A 17,220-nucleotide genomic window follows, 5' to 3' on the forward strand; every position below is an offset into this window, starting at 1 on the left:
ACACACGGTCGGACTTTGTTCGGACATTCCAACAACAAAATCCATGGATTTTTTCTGACGGATGTTGGCTCAAACTTGTCTTGCATACACACGGTCACACAAAGTTGTCGGAAAATCCGATCGTTCTAAACGAGGTGACATAAAACACGTACGTCGGGATTATAAACGGGGCAGTGGCCAATAGCTTTCATCTCTTTATTTATTCTGAGCATACGTGGCACTTTGTCCGTCGGATTTGTGTACACACGATCGGAAATTCCGACAACGGATTTTGTTGTCGGAAAATTTTATATCCTGCTCTCAAACTTTGTGTGTCGGAAATTCAGATGGAAAATGTGTGATGGAGCCTACACACGGTCGGAATTTCCGACAACAAGGTCCTATCACACATTTTCCGTCGGAAAATCCGACCGTGTGTATGGGGCATAAGGCTGATGACACCATTTGCTCTTTTGCAGTAAATGAATACGGTGGTGTCATCTCCCCACCCCCAAGTCTGATGACTAGACAGTAAAAAAGCATCAGAAGGCTGATAAGGTTATAACTCGCTCATCCATGTCTTTATGGACCTTGCTTTGTGCAAATCACTTGGTGGAAGGGGGTTTATGAGGTGGGGTTGTCTATCAGGGTGTTGGGCTTGGCCCCCTAGTTCCTTTGAAGGGAATGCTTAAGGCGTCAGCATACCAAGACAATTTGGACAATTTTATGCTCCCAACTTTGTGGGAACAGTTTGGGGATGGCCTCTTCCTTTTCCAACATGACTGCGCACCAGTGCACAAAGCAGGGTCCATAAAGACATGGATGAGCGAGTTTGGGGTGGAGGAACTTGACTGTCCTGACCTCAATAGAACACCTGTGGGATGAATTAGAGCGGAGACTGCAAGCCAGGCCTTCTCGTCCAACATCAGTGCCTGACCTCACAAATGCGTTTCTGGAAGAATGGTCAAACACTCCCATAGACACACTCCTAAACCTTGTGGACAGCCTTCCTAGAAGAGTTGAAACTGGTATAGCTGCAAAGGGTGGGCCAACTCAATATTGAGTTCATGTTTGTGTAAAGGCAGGCGCCCCGATACTTTTGGTATTATAGTGTATTTAATGGTTTATTATTAAATATAAACTTGTATTAATTTGTGTGTTTTATGTCTGCCTGGAGTTTAGCTTTAACGGACGTTTTCTGTGGATATGTTGTGAAATGTGATTTCCTTTTTTTTTTTTGAAAGAAACTTACTTTTATTGAGAAACACAATAAAAATAATCCACTGCTGACCAATTATTTTCTGTATAGTGTTTTAGATTTTTTTTTTTTTTTTTTTACATCCACTGCTTCTGTAAAAAAAATGATGCAAGCCTTACCATATTCTTTTTTGCAAACTGACTTCTAGGTGGGTCTGACTGCCTTCATTGCCACAACCTGAACAGTCTCAGTCTTTGAGCAGGAAAAGCCTTTACATATGTCTGAATATTCAAAGGCGCCTCAGAAAAAAAAAGGCTTCTCGTGGGGATGCATGTCATTTTATTGCAAACTCTGTTTACAGGGATTTCTGGGAATCGCTTGCATCACAAGAGCAAAAATTTTTTTAGGAGCGTTCTGTAAGCAAACTTTGTACAGAGTGACCCAGTATTGCCGTCATTGCAGGAAAGCGGTATTTGAAATGTTGTTAGAGTTAGAGAAAACCTGGCATCAGGAGAAACTGATGCAAGGCACCCTCTTGGATCCTGGGAGTCATGGCTCTAAGACAGAGGTCTCCAAACTTTTCAAAGAAAGGAACAGCTTACTGTCCTTCAGACTTTAGGGGAGCCGGATTGTGACCAGTGGGGGTAAAAAAATGTCTTGCACCCAACATTAGTGAGAAGAAACATGGCCTCAGGGTTGGTGGGTCATTAGGAGGAGGAATAGTACTCCATCTTTGGTTTCAGTGGCAGGAATAGTGCCCCATTGTTGTGTCAGTGGTGGGAATAGAATCAAAATACTTTATTAACCCCAAAGGGAAATTATTACAACAAAGCCACACTCAACAAAGACAATACAAAATCATAATAAACAGAACAAGACACAATGACACAACAAAATTACCAATAACAGCAATTGGCATTGATAAAACAAATTAAAACTATACTCTAAGGCCCCTTTCACACCAGCAGACCAGTTGGGTCCGCCTGTCCGTTTTTCAGGTGGACCTGATCGGACCACCCGTTGTCACCTGCTGGCATCCGATTTGGTCCGCTAAAAACAGAAGGATGGGGATACGTTCGCCATCTATTTGATGGATCAGATCACAATTGGGTGGAAACAGACATGCAGTCCATTTCCATCTGACTGCCTTATAATGCTGTGTCCGTGTCCGCTTAGGATAGCGGAGTGGACACGGACCTGTCATCCACCTGCTCAGTGGGCATCAGTGGAGAGATTCCCTGCTGAGCAGGAGGGTCTGCCTGGGTGGATTCCACCCTGTATGAAAGGGGCCTAATAAACCATACATACAATTAAAATACAACATAGAATAAATAACACAGATTAAAAAATAACAGAAAAACAAACAACTAAAATGCAAATAATACACCAATTTCTCCAGCATTAACCCAAATAATAATTAATAGAGCACCAACATACTATAAAAACTAAATAAGAATCCTGATCATAAACCAGATTTAAATCTTCACCTACAGACATCATTGGTGTCAGCGGCAGGAATAAGTGCTGCATTGTTGGTGCCAGTGGGAGGAATAGTGCCCTGTATCATTGGCAGGAGTAGTGTCCCAAGGGCCAGATAAAGGCAAGCAAAAGGGCCACATCTGGGCCTCAGGCTGCAGTTTGAAAACCACTGCTCAAAGGAGTGAAGGCCTTGGCGGCCCCACCCCCCCCGTGATGATATCACAGGGACCAAGAACAGTATTTCTTTACCCCCAGAGAAAGCTAAGTAAAATAAAAAAAAAAATCAGATTGGTATTTACCGGGCAAGGGGGAACTGGCATTAAACAATTCCACAAGAGTGTGACTTTAATAAATGAATTCCAGCCATTATTTTGCAGGGCAAAGCTACGGGTTTACGTTAATTACCGTATTTATCAGCGTATAATACGCACAAGCATATAACATGCACCTTAACACTTTAAGAGGGAAGTTTCAGGAAAAAAACATAAATTTTAAATAAAGGACTTTGAAGCAAAATAAGGGTCAGTGCCCATCAATGCAGCCCTATCAGTGCCCATCTGCAGCCTGATCTATGCCCATCTGCAGCCTGATCCATGCCCATCTGCAGCCTCTAATATGCCCATCATTGCAGCCTGTTAAGTGCACATCTGCAGCCTCTAATATGCCCATCATTGCAGCCTTTTTATTGCACATCTGCAGCCTCTAACATGCCCATCATTGCAGCCTGTTTAGTGTCCATCTGCAGCCTCACCTTTGCCGATCATTGCAGCCACGCCAGTGCTGGATTACACAGATCCATGATCTCCTGTGTACCCGGCACTCAGTCACTCACAGTCCTGCCCTGCTCATATGATAGACAGAACAGTGGTCCAATGCCGGGCCAGGGGGGCGGGACTGTGTGTGACTGAGCGCCGGGTACACAGAAGATCGTGGCTCTTTGTAATCTGGCGGCGCCCGTCCCCTCCTTCCACTCCGAGGCAGCAGGAATCGGCGTATAACACACAGACACACACACGATTTCCCCCTGATTTTCAGGGGGAAAAAGTGTGTGTTAGACGCCGATAAATACGGTAATTAAAGGCAAACTTTTTTTTTTAGTTTTGGATAGGGCAGAGAGAGATTTTAACACCTGTCAGGTTTTTATTGATGTCTGTGTCCCCATTAGGGAGATTCTCCCTCTATATTTGTCCTGTTTACCATTATTACTGAAAGTGAAAGTAATGCCGCGTACACACGGGCGGACTTTTTGACCAGACTAGTCCGACGGAGTTTCTGACGGACTTTTGACGGACTTCCGATGGACTTTTGAACGAACGGACTTGCCTACACACGATCACACCAAAGTCCGACGGATTCGTACGTGATGACGTACGACCGGACTAAAATAAGGAAGTTGATAGCCAGTAGCCAATAGCTGCCCTACCGTGGGTTTTCGTCCATCGGACTAGCATACAGATGAGCGGATTTTTCGACCAGACTCGAGTCCGTCGGACAAATTTGAAACATGTTCCAAATCTAAAGTCCGTCAGATTTTCGACCGAAAAAGTCCGCTGCAGGTCTGATGGAGCCCACACACGGTCTGATTGTCCGCCGGACTTGGTCCATCGGACCAGTCCGGTCGAAAAGTCCGCCCGTGTGTACACGGCATAAAAGAAAATCCCAAATTTTGATTTGTTCCCAGAACAGAAATAGTGAGGACATATTCCAATCAGGACAGGAAAAATAGAGAGGGTTAATCTCAGGACTACTTCTGGTCACAAGAAGGGATTCCCTCACTTTAGAGGGATTTTCTTTCACGTCCTGTTTTGGCTATGGGGCAGGAAGTGAAGGGAAATCTCCCCAATGGGACACAGTGGGCCAAAATAAGCCTTATGGGGTTATAACCCTCCCTTTACTCTATTCATAATAAAAAAAAAAAACGTTTTTCTTTTAGCCCCCGTTCACACAGGTGCGAATTGTCATGCGATTTGTGCCTATGGAACTGCTCAAATCGGTGTGACGTTTTGCACCGATTTGAAAATGGTTTCTCCACAATTTTTGAGGATTTCATGTGCGACTTGAGTAGACATCTTTACAAGGAGTCGCACAGATGTCGGCAAGCCGAACATGAAATTGCACTGACCGGCGGCTTTGAAAACACGTGGAAGTAGCGCAATTCCAAAGCCGCATTCAGCGTGAACGGGGTGTTAGTTCCACTTTAATGCCTAGCCTCTCTAATGCATATACTCACCTTTTCTACACTTCTCTGGCAATCCTATTACCAATGGGAACAAAGTGAAATACCCAGGATTTTGGAGTATGGGGATCATGTGACTCACTCTCTCCCATGTGACATGCTTGGTGTAAGGCCAAGCTCTTTCAGATAGAGGAGGTGTGGGGGTCATCTGCCCTGTGTAAGCTCTGACTGCATTTTACCAAGGGCGTCTTCTTCTCTCTCCCAGCTGTGAACAGTCTGGCATAGACTGGAAGGTAAATATTAGATGCTACAGAGAACAGCCTAAAGCTACCTGTACACTGGCCACCCCTAAACGTAACTCTCCTGGCAGCAGAAAAATGCTAAACGTGGCAAATAAGCCGTGCCGTGATTTTTGCTGCGATTTTTACAGTACTGATGGACAGTACTTGATTAGACCTTCAGGCAGTCAATCTCACTTGCTATAACATGCATTTACGTAATTCACATTTATGAGTACACTTTTTGCTATTTTTATCTTGGAATAAATTTTATTGAGGTAATGTGCTAGGTCGGTGCGCCCTTTTCTTTTTATTGTTGTTTTTCTCTCTCTCTACAGCATCCTAGCTGCTCTGTCCCTCCGACTCTCGGGCCTTGTCCTGTCCTGACCTGGACTCCATGGTGCACGCCAGCACCTCTCACTGCTCCCTTCACACACTGACCCCCTCGGGCGGGTGGGGCTCTGTGCTCTATCTCTGGCTCTCATATGAAGAGAGGCATACACCTGTATGCTTGCTTCTTGCAAAATGTGGGGTAAACCACCATTTTACCCAGTGGCATGGGGTCACCCTGCTACAGGGGTTTTGGCAAAAAAAAACGCCAAAAGCTCCTAAACTCATGTTTAGGAGCAGGAATGTACACGTGGCCTTTAATGAGAACTCCTTGCTTTTCCCTGCACTGGCAAAGAACAGGTCCACTTCATGCATAGTTGCCAACATTGTAAAAAAAAAATGTATGACACTTTTGTGGCTGTAGGCGGAGCCGTACAATAATTAGGGGGCGGGGCATTCGTTTGTAGGTGGGGTTTAGGAAAAATATATAAGTGTGGCGTGCCACGATGAAAAATGGGCGTGGTTTACGTGACATAGTGGGCGTGGCTTAAATGGGCGTGGCTCAAGAGGGTGTGGTTAGAGTCTGAGATGAATGAGGGATGGAGAGGGAAAGGGGGAAAGGGGGAGAGGGGGAGAGGGAAATGACGGGACAGCAGCCCCAGATCCTACACAACAATAAAAATATGTGTATTCTAGAAAGTTTAACAATCAGCAGATAAAGATACTCCAAACACCTGGTATTAGCACTTCAATCATCCCGGCACCATGGTTGTTATGGTGTCAGGATGATTGTAGTGCATTATTTCTATTATTACATTGTGATATAAAATTAAATCATTCAACTCACCATAATGCAGAATCAGTGGGATCCCTGAGCGTGTCACTAGCAACGTCGCCTGCCACCAGCCGTCCGTCCTTGCGTCAGATGTCCCAACAGAGTCCGTCCTTGCATCAGGTGTCCCAGCAGAGTCCGTCCTTGCATCAGGTGTCCCCAGCGGAGCCCCCCTCACACCATGAGTCCCCGGCGGAGCCCCCCTCACACCATGAGTCCCCGGCGGAGCCCCCCCTCACACCATGAGTCCCCGGCGGAGCCCCCCTCACATCAGGTGTGCCCCCCCCTATCTAAGAGGTGTTCTAGACGTGTCCACCGGCCACATGGCTAGAACCCCCGCCCCTTTCCATAACAGACTGGCAGCGGGGCGGGGGGTAGGCGGGGCGAGGCGGAGGGTGGGCGGCGATGCAGGAGCTCCGTCTAGCCCCCCCAGCCGTCTTCCTGAACTTCTTTAAGATGGCGGCCGGGGGAGACAATGTCTCCGCCGGCCGCGGACCCCTAGCGGCGGCGGCAGCGAAAATCGACAACCGGATTCCTTGGGACATTTCTCGGGACACCACAAATTCGGGAATGGAGTCTAAGTCCTGGGAATGTCCCGGGAAATCCGGGACAGTTGGCAACTATGCTTCATGTTATAAACGAGAAGTTTAGAACCCCGGTCAAGTTTTCATCACTGTATGTTGGGGAGATTTCTGCTCACTTCTAGTCCTGAAAAGCGTGGGGGAAACTTCAATGAGACACAGACTGGGGTAAAAACTTAACAGAGCTGTTATCTCATCCACACACTATCCAAAACCAAAGTAAAACTAAAAAAAGATCTTACCTTTTAAATAAAAATTTCCCTGGCCCCCTCAATACATTCAGATGGGCTCCATCCCTCCCACCCCCTGCAGGCCTGTACTTACCTCCTCCTAGGGCTGAATTAGAAAACAAATTCTGTGCCTGGCTGCTCCTTCATTATAGAGTCTCATACACTTGAGTCAGATGTACTCATACTGCAGGAGCCTCATTCCATTCAGGTCTGTGCATTGGAGTGACCAACCCAGCAACACATTTTTGCTGGCTGGGCTACTGACAGTGCAGAGGAGGTAAGTACCAACCTGTAAATACAGTTGTTACCTTTTTTTTTTAATCTTATTTTGCGTCTCAGTGCTGCTGATCTCCTCCAGCCTTTTCAACAACTTCCTGTCTACATGCGCTCGCTTTGGCTGCTCATCATTGCTGTGAACCAGCTTCCTGATAGTGACCACAGTAGACCATACCTGTACAGTGTGTGTCGGCACAGCTGCTTGTAGCCCCCGCCAGGGGTGCTTGTGACAGAGTGATGATGCAGGAGCAAAAATGGTAGACAGTTGTCACCCCATAACAGGAAATGTCTGAACAACGACCCTCATGGCAGGATCACCAGGTAATATTTTCCTGAAGACTATAGATTTAAATGATGTGAAATTATGTTATGTTTATAGGATATTTAGTGAAGGGGTTTAGATCTACTCTATCAAGCACAGAGAGTGATGATTTATAGCAGGGGTCTCTAAACTTTCTAAACAAAGGGCCACATTACTGTTCTTCAGACTTTAGGGGGCCACACTGTGGCTATTGGGAGTAGAAATTGTCCTGGCATCAGTGGGAGTAAACAATGCAACTTTGGTATTAGGGGGAGGAATAGTTCCCCATCATTGGTGTTAGTGGAAAGAATAGTGTCCCATCATTGGTGTCTGTAGGAGGAATACTACCCCATCATTGGTGTTAGTGGGAGGAATAGTGCCCCATCATTGGTGTCAGTGGGAGGAATAGTGCCCCATCATTGGTGTTAATGGGAGGAAAAGTGCTCCATCATTGGTGTTAGTGGGTGGAATAGTGCTCCATCATTGGTGTCAATGGGAGGAATAGTGCCCCATCATTGGTGTTAGTGGGAGAAATAGTGCTCCATCATTGGTGTCAATGGGAGGAATAGTGGCCCGTTGTTGTCAGTAGTAAGAATTATGCCCCATTTGGTGTCAGTGGGAAGAATAATGTCTTGCATCAGTGGGAAGAAAAGTGCTCCAAGGGGGCACCCTATCTATCCGGCCCCCTGGGCTGCAGTTTGAAGACCACTGATATATAGTAACCCAGGACAGCCAATGAGGAAACAACTTTTTATTAGTCTGACAAAACCACTAAAAGCCAAATGGCTGTTGTGGGTTATCGCACTGTGCTCGCCCTTCCTCTCTATTACTAAATAAAGCTTTGTGGTGTTTCTCTCTTTACTTTTCACCTGTTAGTCCATTGACTGCTTGTGAGACCATCTGGGGATCAGCAGGTACGGTAACAGCAGCTGGTCCCCCTAGCAGAACAAGCCGCACAGGCTTCCTACCCGGCACATATACTCTGTACCCATTGTGACAAGGCATATATTAAACAGGAAATTAGTTTTTTTTTTTTTTTTTTTTTTTTAGAGAAGGAAAACCAAGTGAAATCTTCTCATTTCTGGTGCTCAGTGGTGTGTGATCGCGCCTTTCATTACACGAAGTGAACGGGTCAGCGGCGAGGAGAGCACATTATTATTGTGCACGCACTGTAACACCATCTTGTATGATGGGCAGTTTTATCATTGTGTCCCAGCATGTGGATCACCCGGATCTTCTGAAGAAAGGGGACCGCTCCCTTTTCCAGAACACCGTGCTGATTGACACCTCACATCCCCTCCTGCTCACTAAACCAGGATTCATATCGCTTTCTGCAGGATCGCATGAGTGCTCTTGTTATTGGTTTTGCCGGAGCACGCTTAGCTGGTCACAGGTGGGATAGGACCTGCTCTCTCTCTGGATTTTCTGTAGCTTTGAAGGGAGGATTTTTGTGGAAAAGTGCAGGTTTTAAAGCGAACCTGCCAAGCCGTATTAAAGTGTACTTAAAGCGGAGGTTCGCCCCCCCCCCCCCCCCAAAAAAAAATAAAAGCCAGCAGCTACACATACTGCAGCTGCTGGCTTTTAATAATAGGACACTTACCTGTCCTGGAGTCCAGCGATGTCAGCACCGCAGCTGATGTTTCCATCAACTGTCGGGGGCTGCCGCCGCCATTGCGGGTAAGGGTACCGGGCAGTGTAGCCTTACGGCTTCACGCCGGGAACCCAACTGCTCATGCGCGAGGCACCGCTCCTCTCTCCTACTGGCCCGGCAACAGGGGAAGGAGGAGGGAGCACCGCGGTGGCGTCAATACCCGTGGCTGAGGCTCCTGGAAATGGGAAAGGATACCTGTCAAAGATATCCTGTCCCCCCTCCGCCCCGAAAGGTGGCAATTGTGGCACCGGAGGGGGGGAAGAATCAGATGAGCGGAAGTTCTGCTTTTGGGTGGAACTCCGCTTTAAGTCCAACATGTAGGCTGGGTTCACATTCCTGCATGGAGGTAACACAAACCACATTGACATGCATTACTTGGTGCATTTATGTGCATTGTGTTGACGCAGTGCATTTATTTAAATGGGCTCCCTTACGCTGAAAGACCTCGTTCACACAGGTGTACTTAAAGGAAGAGTATGGGTCTCTTTTTTTAGAATCATACTTACCCAGTTGGATGCTGCATTTGTCCCCTGCCTGCTTTAACACTGAGAACCGAGCGATCAAACGCTGCCAATCGCTCGGTTTTCAGGGCTCCCTGAGCAGAGAGCTGGGGAATGTCAGTCACCGTCTCTCTGCACCCCCACGCTCACTGGAGTGCTGGGCTGTGGAGGAGGCGGAAGCGACCGGTTCAGGCATGTGGGAGGATCCCGACTTCATTTTCGCGATCTTGCCTGAGCCTGGACCGGCTCTGTGACGTCAGCAGACAGCGGGCTTCAGCTGTCTGCTGAAAATGGGTCACAGGAGTGCAGAACGAACTGCACTCCTGTGATCCATAGAAGTACAGCCTAATGAGCTGTGGTTGTAAACGATCACCTTGTAAAACAACCCGTTCAGTTTACAATTGAAATGAAATGCAAAACATTTCCTTATAGATATATTAAAAAAAAAAGACAAACATTATAAATACCTTTTTTTCCCCTTTTTTAAAACTGACCACATTCGCTATGCTCTCAGCTGCATAAGAGCTGGGGGAGGAGAAGCGACAGTACGCTGAGCTTCCCAGTGAATGGCTGTGCGGGGGCGGGGGGGGGGTGTGTCAGGACAAGTCTGATCATTGGAGGAGAGCAGGGTGAAGTCCCAGCTTAGCTAGTGAACTGACCACGGTGTGTTCTCCTCCTGCTTAGTGTGGTCAGGTAATAGGAAGGCAGAGGGACTAACGGGAACACCAGGGATTTCACATAAAGGAAGCAATACAAAGGGGAGAGGATACTTTCTCATCCAAGTACAGCAGCCACATATCAGGAATATGAAATGCTGGGGTAATAAACACTTTAAGCATACACCCGTGCAAGGGCCATGTTTGCCCTCATGGGATGCGCAGGTGTTCCGTGCATCCGCATGCAGGCAGTTGCATTCACGTCTATTGGGATGCAGTGGCTTTGACACAGCTGCTACTCCCAATTTTGCACAGAACACCTGTGTATCCTGTGTGAGCAGACATGGTCCTCACAGGGGTTACGCTTAAAGTGGTTGTAAATCTCAGACATGAAATATGAACAAAGTATATCCCTCTATAGTGTGTGCTTGTCTCAATAGGAGCACTAAGTGTCATCTCTGTCTGCCTCGCTCCCCTGCTATTAGCATGAGTCACTTCTGACAAGTTTTCATGACTCCAAGAGGAAAAATGGTGACAGGGGAGGGACCTCCAGCTGATTGACAGCCTCAGCTCTGTTCCTGTGTGAAGGGGGGTGTGTCCCTTCCCCCCCAATCAGCTCTCATAGCTTTCCTCACTTAGCTCTGCAGAGTGTAACTTTAGCTCTTCCGTCCCTTTTTTTGACAGCTCAGACAAACTTTATAAATTCTGCACTTTGATGAAGAGAAGACTGCAGATAAACAGGTACACCTTATGTAGGAGGTTTTGTTTAATCTTTGTGTATCACCTGAGGCCAGTCACTTCACTGGGTATATGTAAGGGCTTACAACCACTGTAAATACGCCCATATGAACAAGCCCTAAAACACACCAAAAAAGGTGCATTTTTTGTTATGAAAGGCAGCAAACCACCATGCCTTGTGGTGCATTACCATGCCTTGTGGTGTGTTTCCGTGCCTTGTGGTGCGTTACCATGCCTTATGGTGCGTTGCCATGCCTTGTGTGTTTCCATGCCTTGTGGTGCCTTACCGTGCCTTGTGGTGCGTTACCGTGCCTTGTGGTGCGTTTCAGTGCCTTGTGGTGCATTTCCGTGCCTTGTGGTGCGTTTCAATGCCTTGTGGTGTGTTACCGTGCCTTGTGGTGTGTTACTGTGCCTTGTGGTGCGTTACCTTGCCTTGTGGTGCATTTCAGTGCCTTGTGGTGCATTTCCGTGCCTTGTGGTGCGTTTCAATGCCTTGTGGTGTGTTACCGTGCCTTGTGGTGTGTTACCGTGCCTTGTGGTGTGTTACCGTGCCTTGTGGTGCGTTTCCATGCCTTGTGGTGCGTTACCATGCCTTGTGGTGCGTTACCATGCCTTGTGGTGTGTTACCGTGCCTTGTGGTGCGTTACCATGCCTTGTGGTGCGTTACCATGCCTTGTGGTGCGTTACCATGCCTTGTGGTGCGTTACCATGCCTTGTGGTGTGTTACCGTGCCTTGTGGTGCGTTTCCATGCCTTGTGGTGCGTTACCATGCCTTGTGGTGCGTTACCATGCCTTGTGGTGCGTTACCGTGCCTTGTGGTGTGTTACCGTGCCTTGTGGTGCGTTACCATGCCTTGTGGTGCGTTACCATGCCTTGTGGTGTGTTACCGTGCCTTGTGGTGCGTTACCATGCCTTGTGGTGTGTTACCGTGCCTTGTGCGTTTCCATGCCTTGTGGTGCGTTACCGTGCCTTGTGGTGCGTTTCCATGCCTTGTGGTGCGTTACCATGCCTTGTGGTGTGTTTCCATACCTTGTGATGTATTACAGTGCTATAAAACATACCCAATAAAATTTTTTTAAAAATCCAATTTATTCATCAATTTAAGCCAATATGTATTCTGCTACATATTTTTGGTAAAAAAAATCCCAATAAGCGCATATTGATTGGTTTGCACAAAAGTTATAGCGTCTACAGATTTTTTTTTTACTAGTAATTATGGCGATCAGCGATTTTTAGTGGGACTGCAAAATTGCAGCGGACAAATCTGACACTAAGGGGTTGATTTACTAAAACTGGAGCGTGCAAAATCTTGTGCAGCTCTGCAAAGAAACCAATCGGCTTCCAGGTTTTATTGTCAAAGCTTAATTGAACAAGCTGACGTTAGAATCTGATTGGCTACCATGCACAGCTCCACTAGATTTTGCACTCTCCAGTCTTAGTAAATCAACCCCTAAGTGACACTTTTTGGGGACCAGTGACACCAAAATAGTGATCAGTGCTTAAAAAAAATGCACTGTCACTGTACAAATGACACTGGCAAGGAAAGGGGGTTAACATCAGGGGCAATCAAAGGGTTAAAAGTGTCCCTAGGGGGTGCTTTCTAACTGTGGGGGATGTGCTTTAACTAGGGGAGAACAGAGATCCGTGTTTCTGCTTAGCAGAAACACAAGATCCCCATTTTCCCCTGCCTTGTTTACATAGGCAGACCGTCGTTCTGTCTCTCCTGAAAATGACCCGCTAATTGGCTCTCGCTGTGTCCAATCACAGCGGGAGTGGGTCGCCTGCGGCACGCGTGCCCCAGACCCCGTGCACGAAATCACGTACAGGTACGTGATTTTGCGCAGGAGGGCTGCCCTTCCACAGTATAAATGTGTGGGGCGATTCAGAAGTGGTTAAAATCCATACTCCCCAATAGGTGACTTTGTCTAGGTGCTTGGAATTCGCCCTTCTTTCTCTCTCCCCTTACACAACGCTCTCATCTTCCTTTTTGTCCCTTGCTCTTGGTCTCCTCTCCTTTTTCCTCCTTCCGGGTTCTCTCCCTCCCCGTTCCCCAATTTAAGCTGTTCCTTTATAATGGATGGTATTACTCCGGATCGTTGATGCTTTTTGTGCTCCCATTTCTTTCTTTTGCATATCGGCTGAACGTACTTCTTGTCATGGATGGCGATGGATACAACCGTTGTATCACCGTATCTACCCCTTTTTTGATATGCCCAATTGTATGCTGCCTTTATTTGTATACTATTTTTATACCTAATAAAAACTTTCACTTAAAAAAAAATATTGATTTTAGATTTTAGATATACTTTACTGATTCAACCTAATTGAGATCTTACCTTCATTTTGAGTTCAATAAAACAAATACAAACATAAAGCTGAAATACAACACACACAGAACCTAGACGGAACATAGAGCGTGCTCAGTCACGTTCCCTATTAATTGCCCGGGTCCATGTCCTTTCATGTGTCACTTCTCTTTGGCCCGGCACACAGAGCCGCCTTTGTTTTAATTCTTGTTTTGCACAGACTGGAGATAGAGAACAAAAAGGGAAGCAGATTATCACTGAGACTTTGAAAGTCAACATTCTGGGCTCATGGGGGGTCATCCTTCCTGCGAAGGGAAGAGGCTTTGGGGGAGACTTCCTGTGTCATTGGCGAGAGACGGGGGATCAGTTTTCAAAGCTGCAGTCACCCCCGTCTCTATTTTTGCCTTCTGGAACGTTGGTGGTACTGTGCCAGTTTTGTTGTTCCAGGAGCCAAAGGGTGCGCCGTTACCCTGACAACTGAACATGTGACAGTCCAAAGACGTTCGTACTGTGTATTTTTTATTTTTTATTTTTTTTTCTTTACAGCCTGTAGCTGGTACATTTGATGATAAACTCAATTTTATCTTTTTTTTTTTTATTTTATTTTTTTATCAGAAAAAATATTTATTTTTGTTTTTCATAATACAGAATATATGCCATTCAGTATACAGTAGAAAAAAGGAACATAGCATTAGATATTAAAGCACAAGAGAATAAGGTATAGTTCCTATACAATGATATACTGCCGGCCAATATAGTGCCAATTTTATCTTTAACGCAAACATTAAAGTGTATGTCTGGGTAATGAAAAAAACACACGCGATTGATTTACTAAAACTGGAGAGTGCAAAATCTGATGCTGCCGTGCATAGAAACCAATCAGCTTCCGGGTTTTATTGTCAAAGATTAAAGGGGTTGTAAAGGTTCCTATGCATTAAAGTGAAAAACACCTTGCAGTCACCCGCCCCCTAGCCCCCCTCCCCCTGTTTTACTTACCTGACCCCCAAATTTTCGTCGGCACATCCCCGCTGTCCCTCTCTCTAAGGGTTACCGTCTCTTGATTGGATAGATTGATAGCAGCGCAGCCATTGGCTCCCGCTGCTGTTAATCAAATCCAATGATGCAAGCGCCGGGGGGCGGGGCCGAATCCGGTATTCGTGTCTGTGGACGCAAATGCTGGACTCGGGAGCGCGCCCGCAAGGTAACCCCCTCGGGAGAGCGCTTCTCCTAGGGGGTTATCTGATGTGGGGAGGAGCCGCCGAGGGACCCCAGAAATGGATGTTCGGGGCCACTCTGTGCAAAACCAGCTGCACAGTGGAGGTATTAAAAAAAATAAAAAACGATCCTTTAGTGTCACTTTAATTGAACAAGCTGAAGTTAGAAGCTGATTGGCTACCATGCACAGCAGCCCCAGATTCTGAATACTCCAGTTTTAGTAAATCTCTCTCCATATAGTCCATCTCTGCAATGCATGCACATTTCTTCCATGTTTTAGCCCTATTAAAGCCCAACCCCAGGAAGCTTGAAAATGATCCCTTGCAGTGGGACTGCCTTGCACTACAAGGGGTTATTGCTTGTTTAGTCTAGGGGAGTGTAAAAGTGAAGACATTTCCAGGCTCAACTAGTAGTGCCTTGCAAAAGTATTCACACCCCTTGAAATTTTTCACTTTTTGTCATGTTACAACTAAAAACGTAAATGTATTTTATTGGGATTTTATGTGATAGACCGACACAAAGTGGCACATAATTGTGAAGTGAAAGGAAAATGATAAATGGTTTTCAAATTTTTTTACAAAGAAATATTTGAAAAGTGTGGCGTGCATTTGTATTCAGCCCCCTTTACTCTGATATTCCTAACTAAAATCTAGTGGAACCAATTGCCTTCAGAAGTCACCTAATTAGTAAATAGAGTCCACCTGTGTGTAATGTAATCTCAGTATAAATACAGCTGTTCTGTGAAGCCCTCAGAGAGATGTTAGAGAACCTTAGTGAACAAACAGCATCATGAAGGCCAAGGAACACACCAGACAGGTCAGGGATAAAGTTGTGGAGAAGTTTAAAGCAGGATTAGGTTATAAAAAAATATCCCAAGCTTTGAACATCTCACAGAGCTCTGTTCAATCCATCATCCGAAAATGGAAAGAGTATGGCACAACTGCAAACCTACCAAGACATGGCCGTCCACCTAAACTGACAGGCCGGGCAAGGAGAACATTAATCAGAGAAGCAGCCAAGAGGCCCATGGTAACTCTGGAGGAGCTGCAGAGATCCACAGCTCAGGTGGGAGAATCTGTCCACAGGACAACTATTAGGCGTGTTCTCCACAAATCTGGCCTTTATGGAAGAGTGACAAGAAGAGAGCCATTGATGAAAGAAGAAGTCCTGTTTGCAGATTGCGGGAAGCCATGTGGGGGACACAACAAACATGTGGAAGAAGGTGCTCTGGTCAATTGAGACCAAATTGAACTTTTTGGCCTAAAAGCAAAACGCTATGTGTGTAAAAAATTTGGATAAATATTTATCATTTTCCTTCCACCTCACATTTATGGGCCACTTTGTGTTTAGGGCTATCAGAGTAAAGAGGGCTGAATACAAATGCTCGCCACACTTTTCAGATATTTATTTGTAAAAAATGTTGAAAACCATTTATCATTTTTTTTCCACTTCACAATTATGTGCCACTTTGTGTTGGTCTATCACATAAAATCCCAACAAAATACATTTACGTTTTTGGTTGTAACATGACAAAATGTGGAAAATGTCAAGGGTTATGAATACGTTTTCAAGGCATTGTACTAAAACTGGTGCAAAATCTGGTGCAGCTCTGCAAAGAAACCAATCAGCTTCCAGGTTTTATTGTCTAACAAGCTGAATCTAGAAGCTGATTGGCTACGATGTACAGCTGTACCAGATTCTGAATCCCCCCATATAGTCCATCTCTGCAATACGTGCATGTTTCCTCCATGTTTTATTCCTATTTTATTTAAAACACAACCCCAGGAAACGTGAAAACGATCCCTTGCAGTGGGGCTGCTTTGCACTACAAGGGGTCATTGCTTGTTTAGTTTTCAGGAGAGTAAAAGTGCTTCTACTTGCTTGATCCTCTGCTCCCCAATAGGTGGTTCTTCCATGTTAGACTGTCCCTCAGCATCATCACATTCAGTGCAAGGCTACGGACCTTGCTTTGGTCTTGATGACGTTAGCACCCTAAACTGTTGTAGTGTAGGGGAGAAGACGCTGCAGGGATCGGTCTAAAAGCATATTGGATCTGGTAAGTAAATCTACCTTGACAAGCCCCCTAGACCTAAATGAGCAATCGACAAGTACAGCAAAATCAACTCGTTGATCTGCTAAAAATCCAGCGTGCTCCTCCAGCGATTTGAGATTACAACACAGTGCATCTGCTACACCGAAATCCCAATCAGTCTTGCCCAGTGGACTACAGTACATTGCCCTCCCTCCTCATCTTTATAGCATAAGGGGATATGTCCTGTAGTCCAGCACGGTAGAACTACGCAGGGACTGTTAACATACCTTGGGACTTCAGTGCAGCACAGACAGTTAACTGGTTTTCTGGTAGGATCAGCTTGTACTGTTCTGTAACTGCAGTGTTTAGGCCCCTTTTACATGGACCAGATCCGGCTTTATCTCAGCAGGGGATCCATCCACTAGTCCTCTGCTGAGTGGAGTGGAGCAGCAGGATGACAGG

General features: G+C 46.0%; 1 protein-coding gene across 1 annotated transcript in view; it reads left to right on the forward strand.

The window, feature by feature from the left end:
* LMF1 (lipase maturation factor 1) overlaps positions 1-17,220 on the forward strand; it is a 577,865-nt gene that overhangs the window by 39,760 nt on the left and 520,885 nt on the right. The window lies entirely within an intron of this gene.

This window comes from Aquarana catesbeiana, linkage group LG06 (assembly GCF_042186555.1).
Source record: "Aquarana catesbeiana isolate 2022-GZ linkage group LG06, ASM4218655v1, whole genome shotgun sequence".
In the NCBI taxonomy this organism is placed as follows: Eukaryota; Metazoa; Chordata; class Amphibia; order Anura; family Ranidae; genus Aquarana; species Aquarana catesbeiana.